At 57.9% G+C, this 13,454-nt stretch overlaps 1 protein-coding gene across 4 annotated transcripts in view; it reads left to right on the top strand.

The window, feature by feature from the left end:
* The window catches only part of GRM4 (glutamate metabotropic receptor 4), a 106,794-nt gene that overhangs the window by 12,307 nt on the left and 81,033 nt on the right, over nt 1–13,454 (top strand). The window lies entirely within an intron of this gene.

Below are 13,454 nucleotides of genomic sequence, written 5' to 3' on the forward strand. Positions count from 1 at the left end.
CCTTCCTCCGCACACACCTTTCTCCCTTTCCTTCTGGAACCCCGCCCTGCCCCCTCCGTGCCGCCTCCCTTCCTCTCTTCCTGGGGCAAGAGCTGCTGATTTGCAATTCAATTGGAGCCAAGTGCTTCGCTAAGCTGCTAAAACAACTGAAAGCTACCGGGGAGAGAGAAAAACATTACAAGCATTTTACCAATAATTATGTGCCCGCGTCTCCCTCTCAGCCTGCCTCGTTTGCTCTGCGAGCTCGTGTTGGTGTGAGTGTGTAGGGGAGAGGCTGGTGGAGTGAGGGGGAGAGACGAGAGGAAGCTACCGGGTCCCTCCCTCACGCTGCTGTCAGATCCCGGCCTCTGCGGTGGGCCTTCTCTCCTCAGGCTCCAGAGTTGGCCGAGAACCGGGAGAAGCTGCTTGGTGCCATGCAGGGTGGGAAGAGCTGAGGCTGGTTCCTTCTCCCCCGGACCCTTCCTGGGACCCTTTAACCCAACTCCCATGGTGCATTAGTACCTGGGGGCATCTTAGGGTGTCAGGAAAAGAGGGGTGTTGAACGGAAAGGAAGGTCTCTGTATTGGAGGAGAGGGAGGGGGCTGTGGGGAGATGGGGGGGGTGGGGGGTAGAAAGCAGGCTGAGTTGTCCTGCCACTGGTTCTGGCTGGGGTAGGAGTTAGGCTTAGCCTGCTCTGGGACTCCCCGCCACAGCACACAGCCATCAGGAGTGTCCCCGCAGAGCCATGTGGTCCTCAAGTACTGTCCTTTTTCCTGGACTGTTGGTTTTATTTGATGATCTGGATGAAAACACGATTTTAATTTTAAAACCAATGAATGCATTATGAAGAACGTCAAATGTGCATGTGGTTCAAAGAGGAAGCCAGAGACTGGAAAGAAATTCTGCCCCTGCAGTGGACAGTTTGAACAGTTCCTGGGGATTGTGTTGCCCCTGGTTATCTCTCAGGGTTCCTCAGGGGGCAGTTTGGGAATGGGTGGCTGGACCATCCCTTGGGTGGATGGCAGGTGGAGGAGGGTCAGGACCTGGGGATACTGGGCCGGCTGGGTCAGCACTTCAGCTGCTGGGCCCAGGCCTGGGAGCAGAGGTGGCCTGGGGCATCCAGCAGAGGGGTCAAGGCCTGGACCCGCCATGCTGCTCCTCGTCCGATCTTCCTATTAAAGGCCTTTTCGTGACTCTGAGTCTTTAGGAAGTTGGAAAAACGCTGGGCCTAGGCCCCTCCCCTCTTCCAGAGGGCGAGTGGCCCATTGTACGAGGGGTGGCCAGGCTCAAGGGAGCTAGAGGCCAGGTCACTTGACACCTGCATGAGCTCCCACGGGATCCCTCGGTGTTAGGTGGTAACGTGTGTTCTTGGAACGTAGATGTTTTGGGATGAGGTGCTCAGGGTCCCAGACAGGCAGGGACTGTGACTTCCCTGCCATCTGCCTCCAGGATGGAGAGGGTTGGGTGGGGGAGGGGACGGAACCCCGGGTGTTTTACCAGCCCAGGGCTCATGGGGCTCCTTACCCTTTGTCCATCTGGTCAGCTGTGAAGGTGGCCTGGCCTCCATTGGCCTGTGCTTCCTCAGGTCACAGGGAAGGAGTGTGGGGCAGGGCTCCAGGCCCCCCGGCCGTGCAGGGAGTGAGACTGGACTAGAGGCCTGGGGTGGGGAAGGAACGGGCAGAAGGTCTGCCGGGAGGAGGAGGGGGCAAGGGAGCGCCAGCTGTGGTCTGCATTCCCTGGGTCCCTGGGTCCCTTTTAACAGCCTTAATGTTCCAGGCTGGCGACAAGAGGCCTCCTCAATAATTAAACTGGTAGAAACGAGAGACTGGGTGAGAAACGTAAAAGCCATTTACGAAGCAAAAGATTGAACTCTGGGGAGGGAGGTGGGGGGAGGAGCCCCAGGCGGGTGAGGGGGAGGGCCTGCTCCTCAGGGGTCGGTCTCCCAGGTGTTACTGCCCCTGTCCCTGCCCCAGTCCCGGTGGCAGAGGCGGAGGTTAGCGCCTGCTGGGAGCTTGGCCAGAGGCTGTGACTGCGGCTTTGGATTTTCAGTGCCCGCTCTAGGGGGAGACCTGGGGGGCCCAGGAGAGGATTTCCTGCCAGGAGAATGTTGGGGGGGGCGGGGGCGCAGTCAGGGCCCTGATGTGAGCAAACCTTGCAAGCATCACAAGCATCAGAGCCGGAAGGGGCCAACCCCCTGCTGTACAGATGTGGAGATGAGCCCTGACTAAGTGACTGGGCAGGGCTGCATCCAGGTCCTCTGCTCCCCGCGGGGCTGCTTTCTGCTGAAATGAGATGAGTAAGAAGTGAGACCTGAACCCAGGCTTTCTTTGGGAACCAAAGTCTTGACTCTGGGGACCATAGGTCTGACCGTGTATATCCCTGACCTCCCTGCTCCTGCCCCCTTCCTTCATCCTTGCTTTGCCTTGTTTTCTCAGGACAGGGAGTATTAATGGATATGAAGAATACCGTGCTGCTCGGGTGGTGGCATATGCCTATAATCTCACCTGCTCAGGAGGCTGAGGCAGGAGGATTGCAAATTTGAGGCCAGCCTTAGCAACTTAGAGGAGGCCTGTCTCAGAATAAAAAATAAAAATGGCGGGGTATGTAGCTCAGTGGTTAAGCCAGATGTCACAGTATAGAAATCATTTCTTTAGCCTCTCATATATCTTACAGTGGAGAAAACAGGCTCAGTCCGGAGCATTTGGACTAGGGAGCTAGCTAGCCTGGGGCCTGACTGCCTTGGCGAATGGATTCACTTTCTCTGCCTCAGCTTCCTCATTTGGAAAATGAGGATCACAATGGTCCCAACCTCACAGGCAGGCGTGGGAGGGAAGGGCTCAGGTCTGAGCAGAGCCTAGCACGGTCCCTGGCACACAGTCAGCCTGCAGGAAATGTCACTGCACAGCTTGTAGCTGGGCCTTCAGTCAGCATGAGAGACTCCACTGATGCAGAAGAGGATGCGGCAGGCGGGCAGTGACAGACGGTGACCTTTGAGGCTGATCCTGGAGAGTTCCCCGCCATCTGCTGGGCCTCTCGTGTCTTCCTGCCACGGGCTTCGCACTCGCGCCCTGGGACTCAGCCGCCAGCTTTACTTTTGGATAATGAGAGTTTTCTTGCTGTTGCACCGTGGGGCGTGGGAGGGGAGGGGAGGCAGCCTGGCCCCGGGTTCCCTCGTGGCACGTGGTAGCTCTCTGTGTTGGTGGCTCTTTCAGAGCAGGGTCTGAGAATGACGCTCAGTGCCCAGCCCCAGGCTCCAGGGGACATGTCTGCGGCTCAGACAGCAGATTTTCTGTTGGTGTGGCTCCCGTGCCTCTGAGTACTTCACGGCACCGCCAGGAAACTTGGAGCATCCGCCCACCCCCCTGCGCCCCCTCCTCCCTGAGGACAGCGGGCCTTTGACCCTGTCTTTCCCCTGGCCAGCCAATGCCACAGGCTCCAATTCCGGAGCCCAGGGCTCAGAGTGTGGCTTCCCGAAGGTCAAAGGGCTGAGCTGGGGAGGGCTTGTCAGATGGCAGGGCCACCCTGCCTGGCCCACCCATGCTGGCCCAACCCAGCCTTTGTCACCCACACCTGGTGCGCTGCTTTCCTTCTGTTCCTTGAGGCTGTGCTGTTTTTCAGCCCCGGGCTCTTTGCACTTGCTGTCCTCTCTGTCCGGAATCTCCTTCCCCGCTCTTTGCGGTGGGTCTCTCCCAAACTAAAAGGCCTCTTCAGAGGGACCCGGCCCAGCGCTGGTCATTCCATCTCCTTCAGGGCCGTCATCACGACTGCGCTCATGTACATATTTGTTCCTTTTTCTGTTTGTCCTTGGCTCCCCTTCCAGACCCTGGTTAGCAAAGGACTGCCCGGGGCCCAAACCCGGCCTGTGGCCTGTTTCTGTATAGTCCACGAACTAAGAGAGCTCTTCATGTTTTACTCGATTTGTTTATTTATTTAGAGGTGCTGAGGATGGAACCCAGGGCCTCGCTCATGCCAGGCAAGTGCTCGATCACTGAGCCACATCCCAGCACTATTTTATTATTTTTTTTAAATTTTGAGACCGGGTCTTGCTAAGTTGCTGAGGCCAGCCTTGAACTTGCAACCCTCCTGCCTCAGCCTCCCGTGTAACTGCGATTGTAGGTGTGCACAACCACACCTGGTTCTTTCTATTTCAAATGGTTGAAAAAAAAATCAAAATAAAGTGTCATGACATGAGAAAGTGACACACAATTAAAATGTCCCGGTGAAGTTCCGTGGGAACACGGCGGCCTGGAGCTGCTGTGGGAGCTGGGGCCGCAGCCTCGAGCAGCCACCCCGCTGGGCTCAGCTGCACCTGGGGATGCTGGGCCTCCTGGGTCCTTAGAGCTGTTCCTCTGCAGGAACTCGTTTAGGGACAGGGAACACAGGGAGGCTTGGGCCCCTGCGTCTCAGCAGCAGCAGGGCAGCGGGGTCTTGGGAGCCATTGCGGTGCCTCGTGGGTCGGGTGTGTGCAGTTAGGGCCACCTGACCACAGGGTCAAGCCAGTGCCCACTCTGGTGGCCCAAGTCACTGGGATATGTTTTCTCCCTGGAAACCCCTTCCCAGCAACCCACAGAGGTTAAATTATCCCCATTTATCAGAACTGACAACCGAGGCGCAGAGAAGCTAAGCATTGTGCCCAAGGTCACACAGCTAGTAAGAGCCTGGATGTGGATCCCACCTGTCTGGCGCTAACCCGCCCTCCTCACCACCGTTCTGTCTTGATCAGCACACAGGTGTGGGTTTGGGGCCTGGTCTCATGCTTACTCTCTGTGTGGCCTCTCTGAGCCTCAGTTTGCTCACCTGTGGAACGGGCGTGATGATACTCACCCAGCAGGCGTGGCAGCGTGTGCAGAGCCCTTTGCGTGCTCAGGGGATGTTGGTGGAGCGTGGGCACCTGAGGGATGGGGAGCGAGAGGAAGAGGTGTTGGAAGTGGGTCTCCCTGCGGGTGGCGGCCTCTGTTCTCCAGAGGGTTGACCACTCAGTCCTCTGATGTTACAGTGGCTGGTTTCCGGCCCCAGGGTCCCCAGTGGTGAGAATCTGGGAAGGGGAACCCCAGGACCAAGGCCAGGCCTGCACCTGGGTAGGAGGAGGCAGGAGGGGGAGGAGGCGTGGGAGCACGGTCTCTACGTCCCCAGTGCGTGATGAGACCTGGGCCAGGGCCTGTATTCACACACCCCTTGGAGGCTCTGTTGGCCTCCTCGGTGCTCTGGGCCCACCTGGCTTCTCTGGGGAGTGCCTGCCACCCACAGCCCCTCCATCCCGCCTCCTGCCTCCTCCCGGGAGCACCAGGGGCTGCAGGGGAGATTGGGGTGGAGCCTGGCAGGGGTCCGGCTTGTGCGCAGCAGACAGGCTTATTTCTGTGGAGGCAGGAGGAATGGAGGCCTCGGGGCCTGGGGGAGGTGAGCCTTGGCGGGGGAGCTGGGGCGGCCCCCGGCTCTCTCCCATCAGGTTCCAGTTATCCCGTAAACATCCATTCACATCCGTTCCATGTGATCTGATCACATCGGAGTCCAGCGCTCCTCCAGCTCAGTGAGTTCGAATCACCAGGGAGTTTAAAAATCCTGGCCTCTGGCCCCACCCTAGGGCTTCAGGTTTAATTGGTCTGAGATGGTGCTGGATGTGCTCCCCAGGGTAGAACCACCCCCTTAAGCCTCCCTGGTGGGCTTTCATGTCCTGGGTCAGGGGCTGGCCACGAAAACACATGGATGTCTAATATCAGGGGGAGCAGGGCCCTGCAGAACAGGGCAGGAACGCCAGGAGGGGAGGCTAGAGAGCCCTGAGGGGAAGGGATGTCGACTTGGACAAATGTGTGAAAATCTGAAGAGAGTTGGAAGGGTTGTCCTAAGGATATCTAAGGAAGAGTCCTCAAGGGAGAGGCCACCAGAAGTGCAAAGGCCCTGGGGCAGGACTAGCTTGGCTGTTGATTTGACCCAGCTTGAGAGGGAGACCAAATCAGCCCTGGGGCAGGGAGAGGCGGAATGAGGGGCCTCCAAAATCTACCTTTGGCTCCTTCTTGCTGCAGGGGGTGTTCTGGGAGGAAGAGTTCTGATGACCCTGGGCAAATTACTGGACCTCTCAGGACCTCAGTGTCCTTGTCTATAAAATGGGGACATCTGTGGCTCCTACCTCATGGGGCATTGTGAGGACTGAATGAGGGGTGCATAGGATGTACCCAGAGCAGTGCTGACATGGTGACCCAGGGGAGCCCAGGCTTTGGAGGCAGCTCAAGCAGGGGACCCAGATCCTGGCCCAGATCACTTAGCCTCTGGACCTGGCCCACCAGCTGTGACAGTGGCCAAGGCCTGTGACTCTTTCAGGGTGTGAGGGACAAGGTAGTGGGGAGCTGGTGGTGTGCTGGGCACACAGTAGGGCTTAGAGATGTTGGTTCTTGTCTCCTGCTGACAACACCCAAGGGGTGACCACGGGCAAGAGTTTGGTGATGGGGGGAGGGGCAGCTGCTGGCATTCAGTGAGGGATGATTCTGGTGCGTGTCCCTGAGTCCCCTTGCATCGCCACCTGCCCACCTGGGCCCTCTGTCCTCACCGTGGGCAGCCCTGCTGTGGGGGTGGCGGGTCTCTGGCTCCCCCTGGGGGAGGCTCCGGGTCCTGCTGCCGGTGAAGTCTTCTGGAGCCTGGGGCCCTGCATTCAGGGCCTGGCTTGGCGACAGCCTCGCTGTGACTGAGTAAGGCGCTGCCATCTCTGGACTGGGTGGGCACGGACCCCTCCTCACCTTGTCATGCTCTGTGCTTTCCAGACCTGCCCTGGGCCTCCACCTGGGCCGTGCCCCTCCGGGAGTGGAGTGCCCTTCCTGCTGTCACAGGCCAGCTGGCCAGAGCTGACCTCCGCTTCAAGGCCCTGCTCAGAATCCAGCAGGACTCTACTGACCCTCCAAGGGCCGGCGGGGTCACTCATGGCTGCTGCAGCCCATGAACATGCTCAGGGGCGGGGGTGGGCTGAACCTCCTCCCCAGCCCCCAGTGCTGGCCCAGAGACAGACAGACAGACAGGCAGGCACATCAGGGGAGCCAGCGGCCCTGGGGCTGCAGCCTGTGGGCCAGGCCTCCTGCCTCCCCGCCCGTCCCGTGACCTGTGTGCTTTTCAAGTCCCCAACTTATTGAACTTGCATTTTTATGACCCAGACATGTGGGAAAAGGACAGAAGGCGAGTTCCGCTTCACATTCCAGTTGATCTTCGGCTCCCTCGGGCTGGGCTGCTGAGGTGAGGGGCAGGCGTGGCCTTGTTGCCCCTCCTCCTGGGTGTCCGTCTGTCCCCGGCCCCTCTCATTCTGCCTGCGTCTGTGGCTCCCCCTGCTTCTCACGCCTCCCCCGCCCCTTCCTCCACCTGGGCCCCTCTTTCTGTCTCTGTCTCCAGGGATTGTGGACAGCCTCCTCGCTGGGGACTGAGGTTGGACAGTGCCTTGCCAGGCCTGAGGCCCACCTGTGCCACCCTCCTGCATGTCCCCCTGCCTCCTGCCTGGACGATGGCCTTGGCATCTCAGTGCCACTTCCTGGGCACCCTGACCCTCCTTCCCTGAGCTGGGTGCCCCCTCCCACACAGCCCCGAAACTTCTGGGTGAGTCCCTGGCTGCAGATCCGTGCTGGTGCGGCGCCAGCTCCTGACCGGCCTGCGGGACCGTGAGGGTCGCCTCTGATGTCTCCAGGGACGTGGGTGGTCAGGCTGTTGGCACAGGTGAGGACTTGCTGCAGAAAGGGAAATGGAGATGCGGGGTTTAGGCCGGACACGGGGACCCTCCGGAACCCTGGGCAGCTCCCCTGCCTCCCTCAACGCAGCGCCCAGATCTGTGGGGTGGGCGGTGGGCACCGTGAGTGGACAGCGCAGCCGCCGGCATGGGCGCGCAGGGAGCCTGGCCCTGAGGGGAGGCTGCGCTCTCCCCTGTCCCCTCCTTTTGTTCCTGCATTCCTGGACCTCAGTCTCTGCAGGCCTCTGGTCCCCCTCCAGGCTGCAGGGTGACCCAGGAGAGCTCTCCCTGGAGGCCCGTCCCCAGGGCCCGCCGGGATCTAAGACAGCCTGGCTGAAGTGTCCTGGAGGGAGCCAGCACTGGCCTGGGCTGCGGGTGGACAGGGGCCTAATGGGTCCCCTGGGTCTGGACTGGGCTGCAGCTGTGGAGAGAGCACTGGCCTCCTTCTGTGTCCCTGGGCTGTGGGGGGACGGGAGCCGCGCCTGGGAGCTGGCAGGGCCTCGGGGGGAGTCTCTGCTCCACGCCCCCTTCCCCTGCCAGGAATCCAGGGTGGTCCCCCCGCCAGACCAGGGCTTCACCCCGGGGAGGCCCAGGTGGAGACCCAGCCAGGGCGGCACTGGAGGTTGGGATGGGGTGTGGGTAGGATGGTGGCCTCGGGCCTGTTCCTGTCTAGAGAGGGGCTTTGGCAGGGGTGCAGTGCGCTCAGCAGTCACCGGCTGCCCTTTTGTCATGTTGGAACTGAGTGGCTTCCCAGAGTGGGCTTCTGGGCTTCTCGGGCTTCTGGAAGGCAAGCCTCGCGTGTTTTTATTATTTTACTTTTTTGGGTGGTGGGTTTGAACCCAGAGCCTCGGGAATGCACACAGTTCACCACTGAGCCTCAGCAGTGCCTGCACCTCTATCTGAATGAAGGATCGCAAGCTTGTAGGATTAGGAGAGCCCACCACTGGGCAGTGGGTGGCATCGAGACTTCCTCCCTCCCTCCCTCTTTCTTTCTTTCTTTCTTTCTTTCTTTCTTTCTTTCTTTCTTTCTTTCCTTCCTTCCTTCCTTCCTTCCTTCCTTCCCTCCTCCTCCTCCTCCTCCTCCTCCTCCTCCTCCTCCTCCTCCTCCTCCTTCTTCTTCTTCTTCTCTCTCTCTCTCTCTCTCTCTCTCTCTCTCTCTCTTTCTTCTTTTTCTTCAGTACTGGGGATTGAACCCAGGGCAGCTCTACCTCTGAGCTACATCCCCAGCCCTTTTTATTTTTTTATTTTGAGATAGGATCTTGCTAAGTCATTGAGGCTGGTCTCGAACTTGCAATCCTCCTGCCTCAGCCTCCAAGTTGCTGGGGATACAGATGTGCACCACTGCAACTGGCAAAGCTTGTCTTCATTTTAAGAAAGAAAACTTTGCAAAAATACTGGAAGGCCCCTGGGTGTGCCTCCTTGTCCCTCTCCCTTCTTTTCTTCCTTGAAGCAACTGTTGCCCCATCTTGGATGTATACAATTAAGAAAAAAAAAAAAAAAATTGATAATACTTAGTTCAGTTTTGTGTGTTTTGAGCTTGATAGAAGGGGGAACATCATGTGCTTTCTGCTTGCTATTTTTTTTGCTCATGCCTGTTGCTCTCTGGTTTGCTTTGTCCCTTTTCTTGGCTGCATAGTACTCCACCATGGGACTATGTCCCTGTGGATTTACTCCTTCATTCTCCTATTGTGGTCACCTGGTAGTTTCCAAGGATCTCTCTGGTGTTGCAGACATCTTTGCCAGTGTTCCCCTGTGCAGGGTAAAATCTCCTTGCAGGTCATGCCCAGGAGTGGAATTGCAGGCTCCTGGGGATAAAACCTCCTCCCCAGCGCCTGCCTCCTGGCTCTTTGCTTTCTGCACAGGCTGTCTGCTTTAGAGACCTGCCTTCCTGTTGGAATCCCTCCTGGCGCCTGTTAAAACACGGGTTTTCCCAAGGTGCTGCTGAGTGGGACTCTCTGGGTGTGGAGTCTTCAACCAACGCCCTGGGGTTTCTTAGACTTGAATTGGAGGTGCCAGCATCCTGTCCTTGCCTGTGGCTCTATAGAGAGTCCCTCCCAGCTCATCCTTCACTGGCGGTGGGACTTTGGGGAGGTGCTGGTTTGGGCGAGGTGGGGCGGGTGCAGGGAAGGCCTCCTATGGTGTGACACTCACGGGTCACAGATTAGCCGGTGGAGAGGGAGCTGCCAGCTGTGGAGGGCATTTCAGGGGAGGGGACAGTGACAAGGCCTGGTGGCAGAGAGTGTGATCTGCCTGTGTGTTGGGTCTGGGAGGCTGCTGGGGCCAAGGAGAGCGACAGGCATGTTGGGGACCTGAAGGCACCCACCTCCCTGCAGGGTGGCTCCTGACGCGAGGCCTGGGTCTGCAGCTGGGAGGGGCTTCTGGGCAGTCTGAAGTGTGAGGAATGGTAAGTGCCTTTAAGCACTTTGATTACCTTAATTGCTTAAGTGGTTTCCTAAGATGGTCCTAAGTATCCTGGGGACACAGACACAAAATTAATCAGGGAAGTTCAGCAAACCCGACCAGAGAGAGGCCGGCGCACCTGCTCCACCCTGCCCCTGCCCTGGCCTGGCCGGCCTGGCCCGGCCCCTCCCCAGCTCCGCTGGCTCCTGCAGCCTGCGGTCCTGCTTCTCTCTCAAGCACTGAGGCCTTGCTGGAGAGAGAGGGTGTGGGGGGACTGACAAGGTCATCCGCTTTAAAGATGCCACTCTCCCAATTGGATCTTTAAGCAGCAGCCCTGGGGGTCTGAGCGTCCCCGTAGTGACCTGGCAGGGCTGGGGGATTGTGTCAGTGTGTGAGGCCTTTCCCTGTGAGTGGCTGCATGGCCCTGCCTGTTTCCGGTCTCTTGATGGACCAGGTGGTTCCAGTCTTGTGCTGTGACCACCGAGCCACTGAGGCTGACTTGGCCTCTGTGCGCAGCTCTGGGGCGGGCCGTGACCTGGCGCGAGGTCAGAGTGCAGGTGTGTTTGTCGCTTCTGCAGATGTGGTCACCTTGCCATCCCATCAGTGAGGGTGCGATTGGGCTTGCTGGTGTCCTGCAGCGAGGCCACCACCTCCGCTGCCAGCCTGGCAGGCAGGGCCTGGCCTGGGACAGCCCTGTGGCGGGCCCTGACCTAGTCTCTGTGTGGTGGTGGCCTTGTGTATCACGTCAGGGACGGAATCACCTGTTTCTTTTGTGAATTCCCACAGAACCTAGAGGGAAGAGGTTAAAAAAAAAATGGAAGAGAGAGGCATCCGTGTGTGAAGTCAGTCTCTACTCCCGAAAGAACGCGGCCCAGAGCCGGTGGACATGAGCCATGAGCCCCTCCCTGCTCGCCGAGGAGCAGAGGGTTGGGTTTGCTTTTGTTTGCAGGGTCGTGTCCTTTGGTGAATGTTCGTTGAGAATCCAGCCCAGGCCTCCAGAGGCCCCCTACTTTGCTACTAGACAATGAGGCAGGATTTTCCCTAGTTTTTGGTTTCCTTTTTATTTTTTTCTGGTGCTGGGGATGGAACCCAGGGGCACTTTACCACTGAGCTACACCCCCAGCCCTTTTAATTTTTATTTTGAGACACGGTCTCCCTAAGTTCCCTGATATGGTCTTGAACTTGTCATCCTCCTGACTCAGCCTCCCGAGTTGGTAGGATTATAGGATGCATCCCTGTGCCCAGCTCCAGGTAATTTATAAAGGTCTTTTATGTACACCTTGGGGTTTAGCACCTGAGTGTGGCCCATGGTTTTTAGGACTTTTAGACGTCTCCTGCAGGTGGCTCCTAGGCATTTCTTAGAAACTGTGGTGGGGACACAGGACCTGGCAGAGAATGTCAAGAGGAAACTCAGGTTCAATTCTGATAGTTCACAATTTACAATCTTTTGGTCACTTTTGATCATTCCACAGGATCTACAAAGCAGTCAGTATAGCTATTTTATAGAGGAGGAAACAGGCCCAGAGAAGTCAAGGTGTGGGAGACCAACCGGGGCCGCAGCTATGCTTGGAATCAGGGTCCCAGCCTCCTATCCAGAGCTCTGCCCGCATGCGTACCTGGAAGTCACCAACAGGTCCTTCTGGTTGGCCTTCCCTCTGTCCCTCTGAGCACAGAACAGTCGGCCTTGGGTCCCCACGTGTGAGCATGGCCTGCTGCCCCTGAGTCCTTTCTGTTGTGGTTATAAAAGCCAGTATGTTCGTCGCCGACTTGGAAGTAAACAGAAAACCATAAAGAAGCAAGTAAACACGCTCCATGACCCTGCTCTCCAGGGTGATGCCCTTGGTGTTCATGTTTCCTGCAGCCCTCTGTATAATTTACCAGGGTGACAACGCGTCGTCTGTCCAGTGCTGCAGCCAGTGTTTGTCCACCCGGCTGTCTTGTGAGCGTTTCCCAGTATCCTTAAGCCGTCTCTGGGCTGCGGTGTTTAATGGCTACATAATCCCCCACGGGGGCTCGGCGTCTTTGATGTACCAGGGCCCCCGTGGCTGGGTGGATGTGAGGTCTGGGGGCTCCTTCCCCACCAGTGGCCTCTTTTTCCACCAGGGGACGTGACGGTGCAGCCTCCAGGGCCGGTTGGCGGGGAGCTGGAGGAGGGGGGCCCTGCTAATTGGAGCAGGTCCTGAGGGAGAGACAGGTGCTCAGGTGAGCTCCCTGTGGGGGTGGGTGGGGCGGTGGACATGGCAGGTGGTGCGTAGGAGGCAGAATGAGGTGTCCCTGGCGATGCCACGGGCGTGGGACGTGGGGGCCTGGGGAGACGTGCTCAGCTGAATTACTGGCATGGAGGCTGGCGACTGGGGCGTCACTTCTGCTCAGGAGGAAAACCCCCAAACCCTTAAGCCCAGGGACTCAACTTGAGTATGCTGGCTGAGGAAGGCGACGGGCAGGGGCCAGGCTGGCGGCGGGGGAGATAGCTCCCAGGCTCCTGGGCTGGACAGGTGGCATGTGTGGCAGGTGGGCCTGGGAGGAGGGATTGGGGGCCTCTGGGGCTCCTAGGTTGGCGCTGCTTGGAAGCCCTTTAGGCCTGGCCCCCGTGTCTTGTCACCTCGTCGGCACTCTCTCCCCTGGTCCTGCCACGTTCTGCTCCAGTTCCCTGGACTCCCGGCTCCCCATCTGCTGAACCGCATCTGATATCCCCTCAGAAGATTGCCTGAAGGCTGCTCTGTCTCCCTGTTTTGTTCCTTTACAGTGTAAGAAACTTGAGGTACAAGTTATACCCAGTAAAATATTCACGTTTCGGATGTACTTCCGGATGGGCCCAGGGGCCTTAATGGCTGGGCCACAAGCCCGGCTCTTTTTTTTTTTTTTTTTTTTAAATATTGTATTTGTAGACAGGGTCTCATTGTTTACTTAGGGCCTCGCTAAGTTGCTAAGGCTGGCTATGAACTCGAGATCCTCTTGCCTCAGCCTCCGAGCCGCTGGGATGACAGGCGTGTGCCACCGCGCCCATCCTTGATAAGCTTTTATAAAGGCCTGTGCCTACATAACTTATCAGCATGGAGAACATTTTCAGTGCTCCAGAAAGTTCCCTGGTGCTCCTCCTGGTCAGTACCTCTCCCACCTGGGGGTAATCATAGCCCAACTTCCAACAGCATAGCTTAGCGATGCCTGTGTCTGAGTGTCACTTTAAGGGAAGCAGAGAGTGAGTCTTTCCTGCCTGGTGTCTTTGCTCACATTGCCTGTGAGATCCGTCCGTGGGGCGGGTGTGCTGGTGGTATGCTCTTTTATATTGTTCTGTACTATTCCATTGTGTCATTATGTGGGAAGTTCATACTTTATTTATCCATTCAGCTGCTGCTGGACATTGGGCTGAATCCAGTGT

This window comes from Sciurus vulgaris, assembly GCF_902686455.1.
Source record: "Sciurus vulgaris genome assembly, chromosome: 7".
NCBI lineage: Eukaryota > Metazoa > Chordata > Mammalia > Rodentia > Sciuridae > Sciurus > Sciurus vulgaris.